Consider the following 16,122-nt stretch of genomic DNA (forward strand, 5'->3'; position numbering starts at 1 on the left):
TCTCCTTCAGATCTGAAGTAAGTACATCCGCAGCTCTGCTACTCTATGGTGTAAGAATAAGGGGGCACTGTGAACATTTGGGCCTCTATAATTCTTTGTGTGGGGGTGCTCGTGGGTGACCTGTGACTGGGTGTTTAATAGCATCCTGGCCTTTACTCACTAGCTGCCAGTAGCACCTGCCCAGTGTGACAGCCAAAAGTGTCTCCAGACATTGCCACATGTCCCTTGGAAGGCAAAATTGCCTCGGTTGAGAACATTTTCCACAAAGGCTCAGGTATGTACCCTTGGGGAAGCTACTAATACTTTTTGGTCCCCAGTTGTTTATGTAGACAGTGGGCATATTATCCCACATGCCTTAGGAGAGGAGGTCAGACAATTCTCTGCAATCTCTGCCCAAGGTCCATGCTTAGGAGAATCTATGATGCTTAATGTAACCATTACATTAGATCTGAGAGCATCTCTATGAAACTCTGAGCTACTTAAGGGCCAGATGGACCTTACACAAGTCTGTACCTATTATATCTAGCCCAGTGTATGACATGGATTAGGTTCTCAATAAATATTGGCTTAATGATGATTACACATTACCCATTTTGTTCTTCTCATGTTTGACACAACTAGACCCCTGGTTCCCAGTACACAGTAAGTACTTCATAAATGCTTAATGGTGTCATATCATGTAGTGAGGTCACTTTAAAAATAGGTCCTTTGTTGCTGGGAGCCGCACCAGTCTTGCTGGATGACCCGGTCACAGTAAGGAAATGGCAGATGTGCATGGCTCCTGCCATGAGAGGTGGAAACTGGTATCTCCTTCTGCTCGTGTGAAATTAAGCCTGTTGCTATTGATAAGGCCTCACAATGTTCCAAGTCAAACTGATATTCCCCACACAGGTACCTCATGGCAAGAAGCATATTCCCACCTCTATAAAGAGGAATTTAAACAAAGCACTGTAGATGTTTGTCGAAAGGCTCTTCTAATGAGCCTCACAAACTTAAGGCATAGAAAATGAAGGCGGTTAAAGAACACAAGATTTACTATTAACTCTGGCCCAGAGATAAAGAGCCAAACTTAGGAATAAGAAACAAACAAGAGCCAGGCATAAGTTACTGTGCATACCTATGCTAATTGGTGCCCATTATGAGGATGGGTAAGAGTAGTTACAACTTAAACTCATATGCAAAGGCCGGCTGGTCTAGGGGCGCCTATGGGGCTTACACCTTCAACATCAAAGAACAAGGTTGACAAAAGGTTTACTTACTAAACAGTGTGAATACATTCTTCCTCCTGTGAGCCAGACAGAATGACTCCTAGCCTTGTTTATGCCTGAATCTTAGCATTATTGTTATAAACAAATGTGTTTGCTATCTGCTTCTCACTGAAAACATCCTGCTATCTTCTTAGTTGTAAGATTTACTACCGGTTGAAACAAATATGTATGTTATCTGCTTTTCACTGAGAATATCCTCTTATCCTATGGTGTGTAAATTACCTCATTGTAATTAGAGTACTTCTGCAAAAATGCCTCTGTAAAACCTGTTTCTGTGCCCTTTTCAAAGCATCTTATCACTGAGAATTTTTTGTAAAAATTCCACTTTTGATGTCATGTTAACACTTAAATCTATAAATAAAGACATAAAACCTGACAGGGGAGAGATGCCAGACTGACAAGAAAGAAACTCATGGCTCTCTCACTCTCATTTTTTGCCAACACCGTCACCCCTTCAGGGGACCCTGGACCCACTGGAGCTGGACTCCGGCACTTTGTGACAATACTTTATAGGAATTAGCTCATTTCTTAGAACTCTTCATGAGATGGATCAATATTTCCCCAACTTCCTAACTGAATCATATGAGCAATTGCATCCAGTGATGGTTTTATCTTGAGTGTCAAGATGTTGATTATCAAGACATATGTTGACTTCCAGGAGAACTATGTTAAGAATGATTCTGAGGCTACATTTAAGCCCATGCTGAATGTCTTCCATGGACTCAGCCTGACGAAACGGTGTCTGACAATGTCTGATTCGACTTCTTCTAAGTCAAAATTACATTGTAAATATGACCCACCATCTCAGTAAACAATAACGCCATCATTTCAGTTGCTTGAGCCAAATCCTTGGAATCATTCTGGACTCCTCATTAATTCTCATAGGTCACATCCAAATTGTCAGCAAATACTAATGACTCCACCAGCAATATACATCCACCTTCATGGCTTCCACCTTCACAGGCATCACCTCTCTTGGAATGGATACTCACCCAATTGCTGTTCCTTGAACCTGCCAGAAACCCTCCCAACTCAGGACATTTGAGCTTCTATTTCCCTCTAGCTGGCATGCTCTTTTACCAGGTAACCTTGACTTTACTCCTCACCTCCTTTGCTTGTCAATGAGGCCTCTTTCTGTCTTCCCATTTTTAATTACAATTCTCACATCTTTTCCTTCTCCTGATCGTTTTTCCCTGACTCATACATATCACTCATCATCAATTGAATATATATATATATTCAGAGAGAGAGAGAAAGTATACAGGTAGAGAGAGGCAGAGCCTTACGTAGGTTCCACACTCAGCATGGAGCCTGGCGTGGGGCTAGTCCCATGACCTGAGCCAAAATCAAGAGTCAAGAGCTGGACATTCAACTGACTGAGACACCCAGGCATCCTACATCCTATATATTTTTATTACTTATGTATTTAGTGGATACATCCCTCCACTGAGGTATATGCTGCATGAAGACAAAGATTTCTCTATATTCTGTTGTTATATCCCCAGCACTGAGAACAGTGCAAACACATGGTAACTGCTTATAAATATTTATCGGATGAAGTGTAGATAAACAAATGGATGGTCAGGGCTATAATTCAATGATATCCAGTGATTGTTGGTACTTTAAGAGCCACTTTGTCTCTACGCTAAATGACTCTATGCTATAATGCTTTGGTTTACTTCACTGTAGCCAATTAGTCTGTTTAGATCTGTATTGCTAATACTGCTTATCAGCCACATGTGGCCTTTTAGATTTAAACTTACACTAATCAAAAAAAAAAGGAAGAAAGAAAAATTTAGTTCCTCAATTACATTAGCCATATTTCAAGATTCAAGAGCCACATGTGGCTGGCAGCTGCCATATTGAATAGCAAAGACACAGAATATTCCCAGCATTGCCAAAAGTTCTATTGACTAACACTAACCTGGAAGATCCACTCTGACTACCCAAAAGTAATTACTATATTTAATCTGCTGATTTGAGAAGCCAACTAAATCGGCATGTTAAAACAAGAGCAAACTAAATGTCAATCAAGGTCTGAAGAATTCCCCAATGAGATCAGATGCCTTGGCCTTCTGACTTATACTTTACCCCTCAGGACCTTTTCTTCCTTCATCTTGGATTTTCATTGCTGTTTCAAGGCAATGAGTTTGCCAGGTAATTGGCCTGTAAGTAAGTGAATTGCTATAGTACCACTCCTACCACATAAAAATTGGCTGCTTAACTCAGAATTCTATTCTGCCAATCTTTGAAGATGAAGGACACAGGACACAACTATCAGAAATAAAGATAGAAGTGGGAGATAAAAGTCTCTTTGTGCTTAGGATCAGAAGAGGGGTTAATGGATAGGGAAAAAAGTACAGCAATTAAGAAGGTGGGTGGACAGAACTTTACAGTATCAGTGGCAGATGATATAGATAGTGTGGGATAAACAAGAGAAGCCTGGTGTACACTTATTATTTACAGTTTGAGAGTCTTGGCGACTCAGGGAGGAGAGGCATGCAAATGTGAATGCCTATCATCAGTTTTTATCTCAGTGGGTCAGAAACTCATGAACTGCTTCATCTTTGACACCTCTTGTGCTCTTTAAATAACCCAGCAAGCCACCTTCAGGTGTCAGGGTGGACACATCTCCCTGGAAAGAAACTCTTTTCTCCCCTGCCTGCCTTCAGCTATCTCCTCTCTAGAGGACAAGCGGATGTGTCACTGCTGAGGGAAGTCTGCACTTCAACACTTGTAATGTCACCTTCAAGAACAACCTCAGTCTCTCTCCTGCTTCTTGCTTAATGACAAACTGCTTTTCAGATCCCTCTAAGGATCTGTACCTACCCCTGATTGACAACGAGCCTTGAGATCCCTCAAGGCTAAGATCAGAGGTTGAGTTTGAATGAACTCCCAGTACAAGCTGATCTGATGTTAACCTTGCTAAAAAACTGTAGGGAAGAAATTAAGCAAACTTCCAAAAAAGCACTCAAGATGTCTTTTACATTACAATTAAGAGTTACATATTTTGAAAACACCATGTTTATCCCTCTTTTTTTTCTAGTCTGAAGAATAGCTTGGATATTTCACAGCCAGAACGTTCCTATTGTTTTCTGAAGGCCAAATGTTTAACATGGCGACTTTTCACTGTTTAATGGTTGTTTCATGAATAATACAACTATGTCCTAATCTCATTCATGATTAATTGGTTCTTCCCTTATCTATGCCTCAGTTCCTATCTCAGGAAGCCGGCCAGTGTCTCTTTGAGGATTCTGAATAAGTCCTGCACACCTTTTGTGTTCCCCATGGTGTCTCATAGAGAATCTGATTGTGAATTAGTGTGCAATTCTTGGATGAATGTATGAATGAAGGAATGATTGCAGAGTAACTAGGTGAAGAGTGATCATAGGGCCTGTTGAATGGCCAGTCTTGGCCTGTATGTCTTCACTTCAGGAAAGTGCTCAGATCCTGTAGCTGGAAACACGCTCACCAGTGGGAATTGCTAAGTGTGTAGGAGAACTTGGCTTGCCCCTTCTCAAGGATAATTGGGAGCAGGTAAAGGACAGATACTATGAGAACACTGGGCTGCAACACAACTTTCGAACAATGATAAAGACCCAGACAGATGCCATATCCCTGAATGGGGAAAAAAGAACTCTAACATTAAAAAGTGTGGACTTTTGGACTTTACCCACTTCTTTCAAGCAAAAAGCATTTCCGGTTAGTCGAATGTACCAGGCAACAAAGACAACCTGGGAATGCTCTCTTTTAAGACACATATTAGCACCCAGGAAACCTTGACTGAAATGGCTTTCAGCCAGTCCCCTTGTGGTTTCTGGGTAGCACAATAGAAATGCAGTCTGAATGCTAACTCAGCAAGCCACCAGGTAAACGCAAACATCAAGGTGACTAAGTAGTGGAGACTCTGCAAAGGTAGAGTAGCCACAAGGCAACCAGGATGGTTTCTGAAGCCAGACTTCTTGCTCTGCCACTTACTGGGCCGGACATGGCTATGAGCCCAGCCAAGGTCCTCCACCTATACTGTGCTTCAGTTTTCCCATATGCAAATGGGATAAGAATCCACCTATCCCATGGAGGGTTGCTGTCTACACTGAAGAAGTTGACCAACAAAAAGCACTAAGAATAGTGCCATGTAAGTAGTAAGTCATCAGAAAGTGATGATGGGGATGTGGGGGACAGTGTGCGCTTGTTATAGATTCCCACTGTAGGACACATCTGGTACTATGGGTGGACTGAATTGTGTGCATATGTCCTATTACACACTACAGATCAAGGGGTTTCACTGTACTTCCACACAGGCGTCCACATGGGAAGTGATTCTATAGCACAAGTGTTCTGGGCCATCACCATGAAAGCGGGAGGCAGCAGAATATAGTGCTTATGAGTCAGATTGGCATGCGCTCAAACCCCAGCTATATCAGTTATTACCCATGCAGTGTGGACAAATTAGTCAACTTCACACTGTTTCCTCTTCTACAAAACAGAAATAAAAGCAGTGCCTGTTTTTCTAGTACCATGGAGCAGATGAACTAAAATCCCACATGTCAGCATTTTAGTCTTTGGTGCAGAAAAAGTGTTCAGTAGAAGGTAGCATATCATCGTGCATCCTTCTGGTTAAAACACTGATGGGAAACATCAACCTGCTCTACCATAGGACTTTGATCCAAAGAATCATCAACTTTCTGAGCCAGAAGAGGCATTCAGGATCATTTAGCCATGCTCCTTTTTCTACAGATGTGAAAATTCAAGACTGAGGGAGAGCAAGTCCCTTACCCAAGCTTCTCCATCTGGAAGAGGCAGAACTGGAGCTAGAAAATAGTTCTCCATGTACCCTGGTCTGGGGCTCTATTGGCAACACCTCAACTGATCCCCACATGAACACAGCCTCATCCTCCTCATCCTCAGATACTGTTTTCATCACCGCATCTCACCATAGCAGATGCTCTCATTGTCCCCACTGTTCCTTACTGTTCTTTGCTCAGCTATGGCTTCACTTCTGGTGGGACATCTGTGAGGTATGTCATAAACTGTGCCACAGCCCCAGGGACTGAGTCCCAATAGCCCCACAGGTATTCTACTCACCAGCGTACACTGTATCAGAGTTCTTCTTTTTCCCCACCTCACTCCATTATCACCTTCCCAGTACTTTCTGGGGCTACCTTGCCAAAAAACTACTTGTACCACATAGGGTACACATGGGGTCACAACTAGGGTGACTGCTTTAAGAGGGGAAAATGAAGAAATGAAATAATAGGGAAAAGGTTAAAAAAATGCTTGGAGAGTAAATGAACACAGTCCAGGTATCACAAAGACTAGAATCAGAAAGGGCAAACTGGTCACTGGGAGCTACACAGACTAGAGAACCTCAAGTTCAAGTGTGCTGGCATGTCTCTGGGTCAGTGCATCCGTCAATGTCAAAGCACCATACCCCTCACCAAACAGTCCCACAGCACCCCACAGCACCTCTCCCTCAACAAGTGCCTTCAGCTCTGGCAAGTCAAAATATCCTGCCTCTTTTCCTTCTCTAAAGATTTCCCCGCCTCCCTCTGTGTATTCCTCAAATATAAACCCCTAATCTCAGGAAACTCTGTCTTCTGCTAGTCTTCCCAACACATGAGTGGTGAGGGTCCTTCAGACTGTTTCATATTTTTTATTTTTTAGTAATCTCTATACCCAATGTGGGGCTCAAACTTACAACCCCAGGATCAAGAGTCAAATGAATGTTCTACCAACTGAGCCATCCAGGGGCCCCCAGACTCTTTCTGAGCAGAAGTTTTAGGGCCAGGTGAGATGGCTCAACTCCAGGCTTCAGTTCCACTGTAAAACAAGTTAAGCTACTTCACCACTATGAACTTCGGTTTTCTCACCTGTAAAATGGGGTGATGATACTTGCCTCAAAAAAAAAAAAAACCCAGACAATGTCCATGAAACATGTTCTGGAATATAGAAAATCCTCAATAAGCAGCAGCAGTGATGAAGCTATGTCTAAGCTGTTGCTGTTGTTGCTACTCTTGTTATTATTGGTGGTGGAGGGTGGTGGTGTTATTGGTATTGGTGTTTGTGGCGTTTGTTGTTGCTGCTGATAGTATGGTTACTGGTGTTGGTGGGGTGGTGTTTATAGTTGTTGTTGTTGGTGGTGGTGGTAGTATTTGTTGTTGCTGCTGCTAGTGGTGCTATTGGTGTTGGTGGGGGTACTGTTTATAGTTGCTAGTATTGGTGGTGGTGGTGATACTGGGAGGGTGCTGGTATTGTTACTGGTGCTGGTGAGGGTGATATTTGTATTGCTGTTGTTGTTGCTATATAATGCCCTCACTCATGCTCATAGTCATGCCTTCCCAAGACTCTTACTTGAGTGGTTTACAGAAACAAGACTTCCTCCCCTTTCATCATGAAAGATTCATTTAGGGTCTTTATTTTTGAGCTACTGAGGGAGGAGGGAAACAGAGTCCTCTAAAAATAGAGACAACATGCTAACAAACCTGTGGGGAAGAGGCCTTGGAAACAGCAACAAGGGCCATGGAAAACCCAAGGAAAAAGCTATTGAGACAAAGTTTAAAGCCTCTTGCAAAAATGATGCATGGTTCTCTGCTTCTAAATGAAGTCTCAGTGTAGCTTACTGAAGATCTTGAAGAAATGATGTCACTTCTCCCTAGTTGTCTTTGTAGTCAGGACAAGTCAAACTCATGCAAGAAATTCAACAGGGAGATGAACAGCATGATACCTGTTTCAAAATATGACTACCATGGAGTTGGAATCCCTCTATTGTGCCCTGAGAGAGGAAGTATTATTTGTAATCCTGCTAAAGCCCATCTAATAGAATGAGGATGATACAGCAAAACAAACTCACAAATAACTAACTTCTGTATGGGGGTAGGCTAATGCTATAACAAACAGGCCTAAAATGTATAGTAGCACAATACAACAGAGGTTTAATTCTTGCTTGTTTAACAGTTCTGGGTAGGTAAACAGAGTGACAGGAGGTCCTTCCCATTCAGTCATTTGGGGATCCAGGCTTGTAGAGGCTCTAACTTGGGACATGTTTTCCCTGGGTACCTGGGAGATGTCTCCAATTGATCCAGCTGGCAGGAAAAAGAGCCCAGAGGGATGTGTGCAGGAGGCTCATGGGCCAGGGCTGGAGGGACAGCATGGCTTCTATCTACAAGCCCATTGACTAGAACTTGATTTCATGGTCTCATGGTCCTTGAAAAGAAGATATTGATGTTGGTGCCTCATCAACAGTTTATTCTATGGAACTCCAGATATTGATTCAAGAGCTATGACTTTAGTACATAGCAAGTAGCTGTGAAAAAGTAACTCAATGCCTCTGAGTTGGAATGAGAGACTTTAACTGTTTTTACAACACGGATAGAGAATCCCTGAAAGTCTCCTGAGTGCATTTCTCAAACTACATGGTGGGATTCCATTATGGTTTCTCTGGCCTCCCTACCAAGTAAGATTTCCACATGGCTGCACACGAGTATGTCCTTGGTTGAGAATCATTGGGTTTGGGCTCCCAGCACTGATGGCAGTGTGTGGCATCTTAGATTGTGGAGGTAGAAATAATCTGGCAACAGCAGGTCCCTAAGGTTGCTTTCAACACTTCTGGCAACGTAATAATCATGCAAATAAAAACAATGCAGCAGTTAATTTCTCTGACAAGACATCAGTTGCTGTAGAGGAGAGCAGAAGCTATAGTTTGTGCTTGCCCAGCTCCTTCTTCTCCTGGTCACGGAACACAAATCTCCGAAACCCACAGCGAATGCAAACAGGACCAAGGTAAGGAGAGAGGGGATAGATCTTTGATGATATACCTGAAATCCTGGATTTAAATGTTCCCAAGGGCAGCAAATAATCCAGATTTCCCAGATCATGAGCCACTAAGTTTGTTTTTTGGTTTAACTTGTACTATCCTGGAATTGGACTTATGCATCTACAACCAAGACTACCAATGAACATAAGTCCTTCCATTAAAAATAAACTAGGACTTAAAAAAGCATAGCTTGAACATAAAATAAATTTATTGAAAGGATCTTGGAGTAAAACATGGAAACAAAGGAAGAAAAAACACCTGGAGAAGCTTAAAGACAGCATCACCATTCCTCTTCTTTCTGGGATAGTGACAAAATATGCTTGGGTCCAGCTGCCTTTCATCTCTAAGTTCCACTATTTGAATCTTCTAATGCCTACCAAAAAATGTTATTGGCCCTATTTGGGTAAAAAAATCACCCTTGAACAAGCATTTATCAACCTTGGCCTTACTGATATTTGGTCTCAATAATTCTTTGCTACCTGTGCATGGCAGGGTGTTCAGCAATATCCCGGACTCTATGCACTAAATGCCAGTAGCTCCCGCTCCAGACACTGCTCAATGTCCCCTGCAGAGCAAAATCATCTCTGCCTGAGAATTACTGCCTTACGATGATAAGCTAGGACTGGAGCAGGTAACGAACATGCATTGGGAAATCTGAGGGGAACTGGGCAGCCATCATAGTTTGTGTCTAATAAAATTTCTCCCTTGAACTTCAAATTCTTACTCTCAGAGGCATCTGGCTGTCTCAGTTGGTAGAGCATGTAACTCTTGATCTCAGGTTTGTGAATTCAAGCCCCTTGTTGGGCATAGGGCTTACTTAAAAAACAACTTTTGGGTCTGCTTCTTCCTTGATGAAGAGGAAAACTATGTGCCCATTCTCCCCAAGCCAGAGCATAAGTGTCACCTCAGCTTATTTATCTCCCCTCACTGACACCCATATCAACAAACTCTAGCCAGGGTGTCTCAAAATTTTTTTCAGCTTGCATGATAATTTATACAGTCTTAGATCTGGCCCACATCGTTGCTGGACTGTGATAATCATCTGCTCACTGGACTCTCTGCCATTGCTCCTCTTTGCTGTCTCCCAGTCAACAGAACGATCTCCCAAAATTGGCCCTTGTCCTAACACTTCCATAGCTAAGATGTTGTGTGCTTCTAGGTCTTGAAGTGGTCAGTCCAGCTTTCCAGATTGGTATATCATCTGTTTTCTCTCAGATTCTTTTTCTCCATTTTATTTTCATTTCCTCTCTTTTCCCAATTTCCTTGCATATCAGACACCCCAAAAGAACTAATATTTAAAAAGATGTGCTACACTTTTGCCACACCTTTATAACTATTATTGTTCTTCTTGGGACACACTTTGCTTCTCCAGATAAACTTTTCTTCCTCAAATGTCTCCGAGACACTGTCCCTGAAGCTCTCAGAAAATTTCTTGTTCCCTTGTCTGCATTCTTGTAATGCTTTGTGATCTGCCTACTGTAATACCTCATTTCCCAAGTTGGACTGAACCTGCTTATTCTTTTATTTTCCCCACAAATTCATGGCTTCTCCAAGCGGTGGTGACATCTGCTCAACACATAATAGAGCAACACATAGCACACGCACAGAAAAGTTTTGCTGATTGGATTTGTCCACTGAAAGTTGAGGCTGTTATTGAAAAGGTAGCAGAAAATTGGCAAGTGCACAGGCTCTGGAATCCAAAAGAGCCAAGTTCAAATATGGCTGCTCCACATGCCTGCTGCGTGACACTGGACAAGTCCTCCTGCCTTCTACGTCAGTTTCTTCATTTGTCACTGGGGACCGGCACACCAAGTTCTGCACAGGATTGTTGTAAAGCCCATTAAATGGGGGTTTGATTGGGTTACCTCTGTTAAGCACTTACCCCAGTGCTTTGGCAAGCCCTGGATATATATTAGCTGCTAGGATTCTCACCATTATTATCCATTTACACTCCGCCAAAAGGCACTCAGGCCCTCTGTTGAAAGCCATGACTAACTACAAGTTGGAAGGGAGCCAGAAAAAAACGACACAGATTTGAAGAGAGGTGGCCTGGTGACATTATCCAATGTAAGCCATGCAGGCAATACGTTAATGAAGCTGAAAGTCAGCAGATAGTCAGACGGCTCTGAGGCTCGGGACAACAGCGCATCCCTTATACCATAGCGGGGCAGCTCATGAAGATGGGAAATCTAGCTTTAATCCTTTACCCAGCCAACCTTGGGCAAACTGCATCTAGGCCTCAGTTTCCCCATGTATAAAATAAGCTCAAAAAGATCACACACACCTCTCAAGGCTATGAGGGATTATAAATGAGACGTTTTATTGTCATATTACTTTGAGCTTTAAAACTCAACCCAAAGGTTGGGACTAGTGTATTTTCAAAGTCAGTTGTAATTGCTCCTCATTGGATTTCCAGAACTGGCTGGGCTTAGGCAATTCAATCACACGCAGGACCAGGACTCAAAGAGTCAAGCTAGAAACTTGGTCTACCACTCAAAGAACTTAGCACACACAAGGTCACAGGCTGATGGGATCTATGTTAGTGGACCCACTGAAAAGGCACCCTAGATTCCTTAAAGAGTGACATTTCAGAGCTCAGGGAGGTGCCCCTAAGGACTAATGGGCACAAGGTAGGTATTAGAAAAAACCCATAGAACCTAATCATGAATTGTCTCTATATGGAAACACAGGCACTGAAGTTTTCACAGAAAACAAATATTCCATAGTTAAGATTTTAAGTAAAAATACAAAGAGTCCCTACTACGTGTCAGTCACTTCATTAGGCATTGGACATACTTCATTCTTAATGTTTTCCCAGACTTGAAAATGGTAGGTATTATAAATGCCATTCTGTGGGTGAAACTGAAGCCCAGAGAGGTTCAGTGATTTAGCTTGAGTCATGTAGCTAGTGCATAATAGAATAAAATTTGAACTGAGGCCTTCCTCCGAAGCTTGAATTCCTTCCACTCTGTGACATCCTGCCTCATGTTCAATATATACTACCTCCTTGGAACATTAATTGCCTTAGTCACTTTCTCCTGGGCTTGGCTAATTTAAATTTTGCAGCCAATACAGCAGCTGCTCAAATGTGATTCAAAGAGCTCCAGGCCTTCTCTCAAGCTGAAGACCTCAGAAGGATTATGGAAGAGGAACAAATGAAGCCTGTCTCCTAAGAAAGAGGTAATTCCGACTAAGCAAGGCTAGAACCAGGCTGGTCTGCAGGCTACATACCCAGCCAGAGCCATGGGAGGTCAAGGTTGACAGGAAATCCCAAAAGAGAAGCCAAAGTGCTCAGCTGCACACCAAGAAGGTTGCCAACAAATTAATTCATTAAGGAACGGGCTTCAGTGCCATGAAAAGCACACAGCTTTTGATAAGGGCAGAAAGGCAAGCCCATGGTCAAAAGCCTGGGATCCTCCCTCCAAAAAAGAAATGGCGTCCTGCATTTCACACCCTAGGTAGCGTCCAGCTGGGGACTCCCTTTCACAAACAGTTCTCTCTGGTTTAGATCCTTTCCATGGCAACAATGGCTATTTACTCAGCATCCCAGATGAATAGACAGTGTGTGTATGTGTGTGTGTGTGTGTGTGTGTGTGTGTGTGCGCGCGCGCACGCCTGCCTGTGTATGGACAGAGGTGCGGAGGTGGAATCAAGGAAAATCCAGAGGAAAGGGCAAAGGCCAAAGTGAAAACGTCCAGTGTTAAAATACAGAAATGCCAGGACTTTGAAAAATAAAATTTCAAGTTATTTTAAGGCCCTGAAAATTTCAGGAGGGAAAATAAATGACTTTTTTTTAAGCTCATTGCTTTTGCAAAAACAAAGGACACCATTTCACATTCACAAAAAAAAAAAAAGCCAGAAATTCATGCTGTCTTTAAATTAGGATAATCATTCAAATCTTCCTCTATTTTTGCCAAGTTGGTGCCTAAGGAGACTGGTAATTTTGTCTGGGAGGGAAAAGCTACAGAGAACTGGAGGTTAAGCAAACAATTAATCTAATATTGACACTGGGGTTTGCTAACAGACTGACAGGTCGTGTGTGATCTGGATTCCGACTGCCTAGCATTTCCACCTAACTTGGATCAGCCATTTTCAGATTAGGAAGAAAAGTCAGAAAGGTACAAGCAACAAGCATTTGTCCAGGAGTCAAAGGGCCTAGGTTTTAATTGACCCAGAATTTCTACAAATGAGGGGATTACAATATGGTGTGGGAAGAGTGTGGAGATTGGAAGGGGAAGCTGAGACAATTGTCTTAAAGCTCCATTTGCATAAAAAGCACAAAGCTATCCTTGGATTGTATGCATGTGTACAGTGACTAAGAAGGACTGACGGACACATGGGCACCTTTGCTCCTGACTAGCCCATCTGTGGCACTGGACAAGTTAGCTAACCTCTCCAAATCTTGGACATCTATCAACATTTATTGAAGAACTACTAAGTGCCGAGCATTGTCCTAGACACTGAAGAACCAGTGGGGAAACAGATGATGCTTACATTCAAATGGGGATGAGAGACAAAAAACATAAATATATACACTAATTCCAGGTAGTGTTCAACTGGACAAGGATTAATGGGGGAAGGAGAAGGAAAACCGTGCATCGAAAAAGTTTTCTTTGAGGAGGAAACAATTGAATAAAGAATTAAGTAGGACAGGGTTTCTCTTCCTCGGCACTGCTGACATTGGGGGCCAGATAACCTTGTGTCCTGGGGCTGTCCTGTGTATGTAGGGGGTTTAGCAACATTCCTGGCCTCTACCCACTGGGTGCCAGTAGCCACCTCCTCCGTTGTGACAACTAAATATGTCTCTGGCCATGTGCCAAATGTCATCTTTGTCTCTTGACAAATTTCCCCCAGGTGCTAATACCAGAGTAGAACAAGGGAGAGAGCAATGAGGTTGTTCACGGGCAGAGTCTTCCAGGCCAAAGGAAGAGCAAGTGCAAAGGCACCGAAGAGGTGGGACAAGCCAGTGGTGTGGAAGAGCAGGAAGTCCAAAGGACTAGATGGCTGAAGGTTGGAGGTGAAGTTAGAGAGATGGCGAGGGGCTAGATCAAGCAGGGTCTTAGACATGGTGCTAGAGGTTTGTTTGGAATTGGAGTAGCAAGAGAAATCACTGATTTGGGCAGGGAAAGCATTTGCCCTGATTTAAATCTTGAAAAGATCACTCTGGTTTCTGTGGGGAGGACTGATCCTAGAGGGTAGAATGGAAGCAATGGGACTGCATATAGATGCTCAGGCAACTGAGAGATGCTGGTGCCAGAGACCAGGATGATGACAATAGGGATATGAAGAACGTACCAGATATAGGTTATATTTCAGCTGAAGAACTCTAGAATTTGATGATGTGTTGGACAGGAGAAATAAGGGCAACAGAAAACAAAGAAGTGCTTAGTTTAAGGTGTAACAAATGAGTACGACTGTCACCATTACACCGGGCGGGGAGGACTGGGTGGAACACGTTTGGGTGGAGGAAACAATAGTGCCAACTTCGACCTGTTGACGTTGACATGCTTCTCCAGCATTCAAGTTGGAGGGTTGCACAATGTTTGGCATAGAGAAAGAGTTCAATCCATGGGGCGAAAAGAAGATGTATCTGGGAAATCACAGCATAAAATTATTTAGAAAGGCTTAGGAGCTGTCTCTTTAGATTATGTATTTCCCTCACACATCTCCGTTAGGACAAATCCAGGATGAAAACTTTACCATGTCATTTACCCACACCTTTTTCTTCCCAACATTTTACTGCTATAATGGAAGAGTTAAGAGGAGGAATTACTTGAGTATCTGGGATCCATCACCTGTGAGGAGCTGGGTTGATCTTCATACCTCTCCCTCTATTTATTTATTAGACAGTAAATCATTGGCAGAGTGCATTGGAATCCATCTCTTGACAATAGTTTTCTCTACCATTTCTTATATTCAAAGAAAAAAAAAAAGGCTGCACTCGAGAGAGAAGGATCACAGACTTGGAGATGCTGACTATAGGGAAAAGTGGTTTTCTAGGAGTTTAGGGATGATGCTTATATTTAGAACAAGCGGGGCTCCCTGTTGCTGAGAAGAGAGCTTGCTGTTGGTCATTAATTAAATAACCCCCTGCCGGTTCCCTCCATGAAGCCCGCATCTCTTTGCAAAGCACCTCCACCCGAGTGGGTGGCTGCTATTTGGAGCATATACCTCTGCACCTTCAGGGTTTTGTCTCTTATGTGCAATTTTTTTTCTCTGTTTTTGCCGTCTTCATGCATACGGCCCGGCTCTTCCAGTTAATAGCACACGGAAGCTTAGTATCAGGTTCTCTGAAGCAGGGGCTGGCCACGTGGTATACATTTTAGACTTTGCAGGCCATACAGTCTCTGTTGAAATTATACAAGCCCGCCACTGTGGACCAAAAGCAACCATGGATAACATGTAAACAAATGAGTATGGCTGTGCTCCCCCCCAAACTGTATTGACAAACACTGGCCACACGTGAGATTTGGCCCCCATAGGCTTCAGTCTGTCAAGCTCTGCTCTTCAGAATTCATCTGTCTCAGGTGCCACCAGGTCATCTGCAGGGTGACATTTATGTATGGACAATAGCCCATATTAAGGCAATCGTTTAGAATATTGCCTCCAAATCTGTTGGAAATTTATAGTAACACATAGATAGAACTGTAATATCTTTTCCTTTCAAGTTTTTATATTAGAGACTTAAGCATGTGCAATTCCAACTGAATTTGGGAATCTATCAGCCAAATCTATTACTTCAATGAGACTATAAACAAATCTCTCTAAAACTTTAGTAGCTTAGGGGTGCCTGGAGGGCTCAAATCTGTTAAGCACCTAACTCTTGGTTTTGGCCCAGGTCATGATCTCATGGTTTGTGGGTTCTAGCCCCGTGTCGAGCTCTGTGCTGACTGTACAGAGCCTGCTTGGGATTGTCTCTCTCCGTCTCTCTCTCTATCCCTCCCCTGCTCACATGCTTGCTCTCTCTCTCTCAAAATAAATAAATAAGCTTAAAAAAAACTTTAGTGGCTTAAAATAACAACCACGTATCATTTCTCCAAA

The sequence above is a fragment of the Suricata suricatta genome, chromosome 12, assembly GCF_006229205.1.
Source record: "Suricata suricatta isolate VVHF042 chromosome 12, meerkat_22Aug2017_6uvM2_HiC, whole genome shotgun sequence".
Taxonomy (NCBI): domain Eukaryota; kingdom Metazoa; phylum Chordata; class Mammalia; order Carnivora; family Herpestidae; genus Suricata; species Suricata suricatta.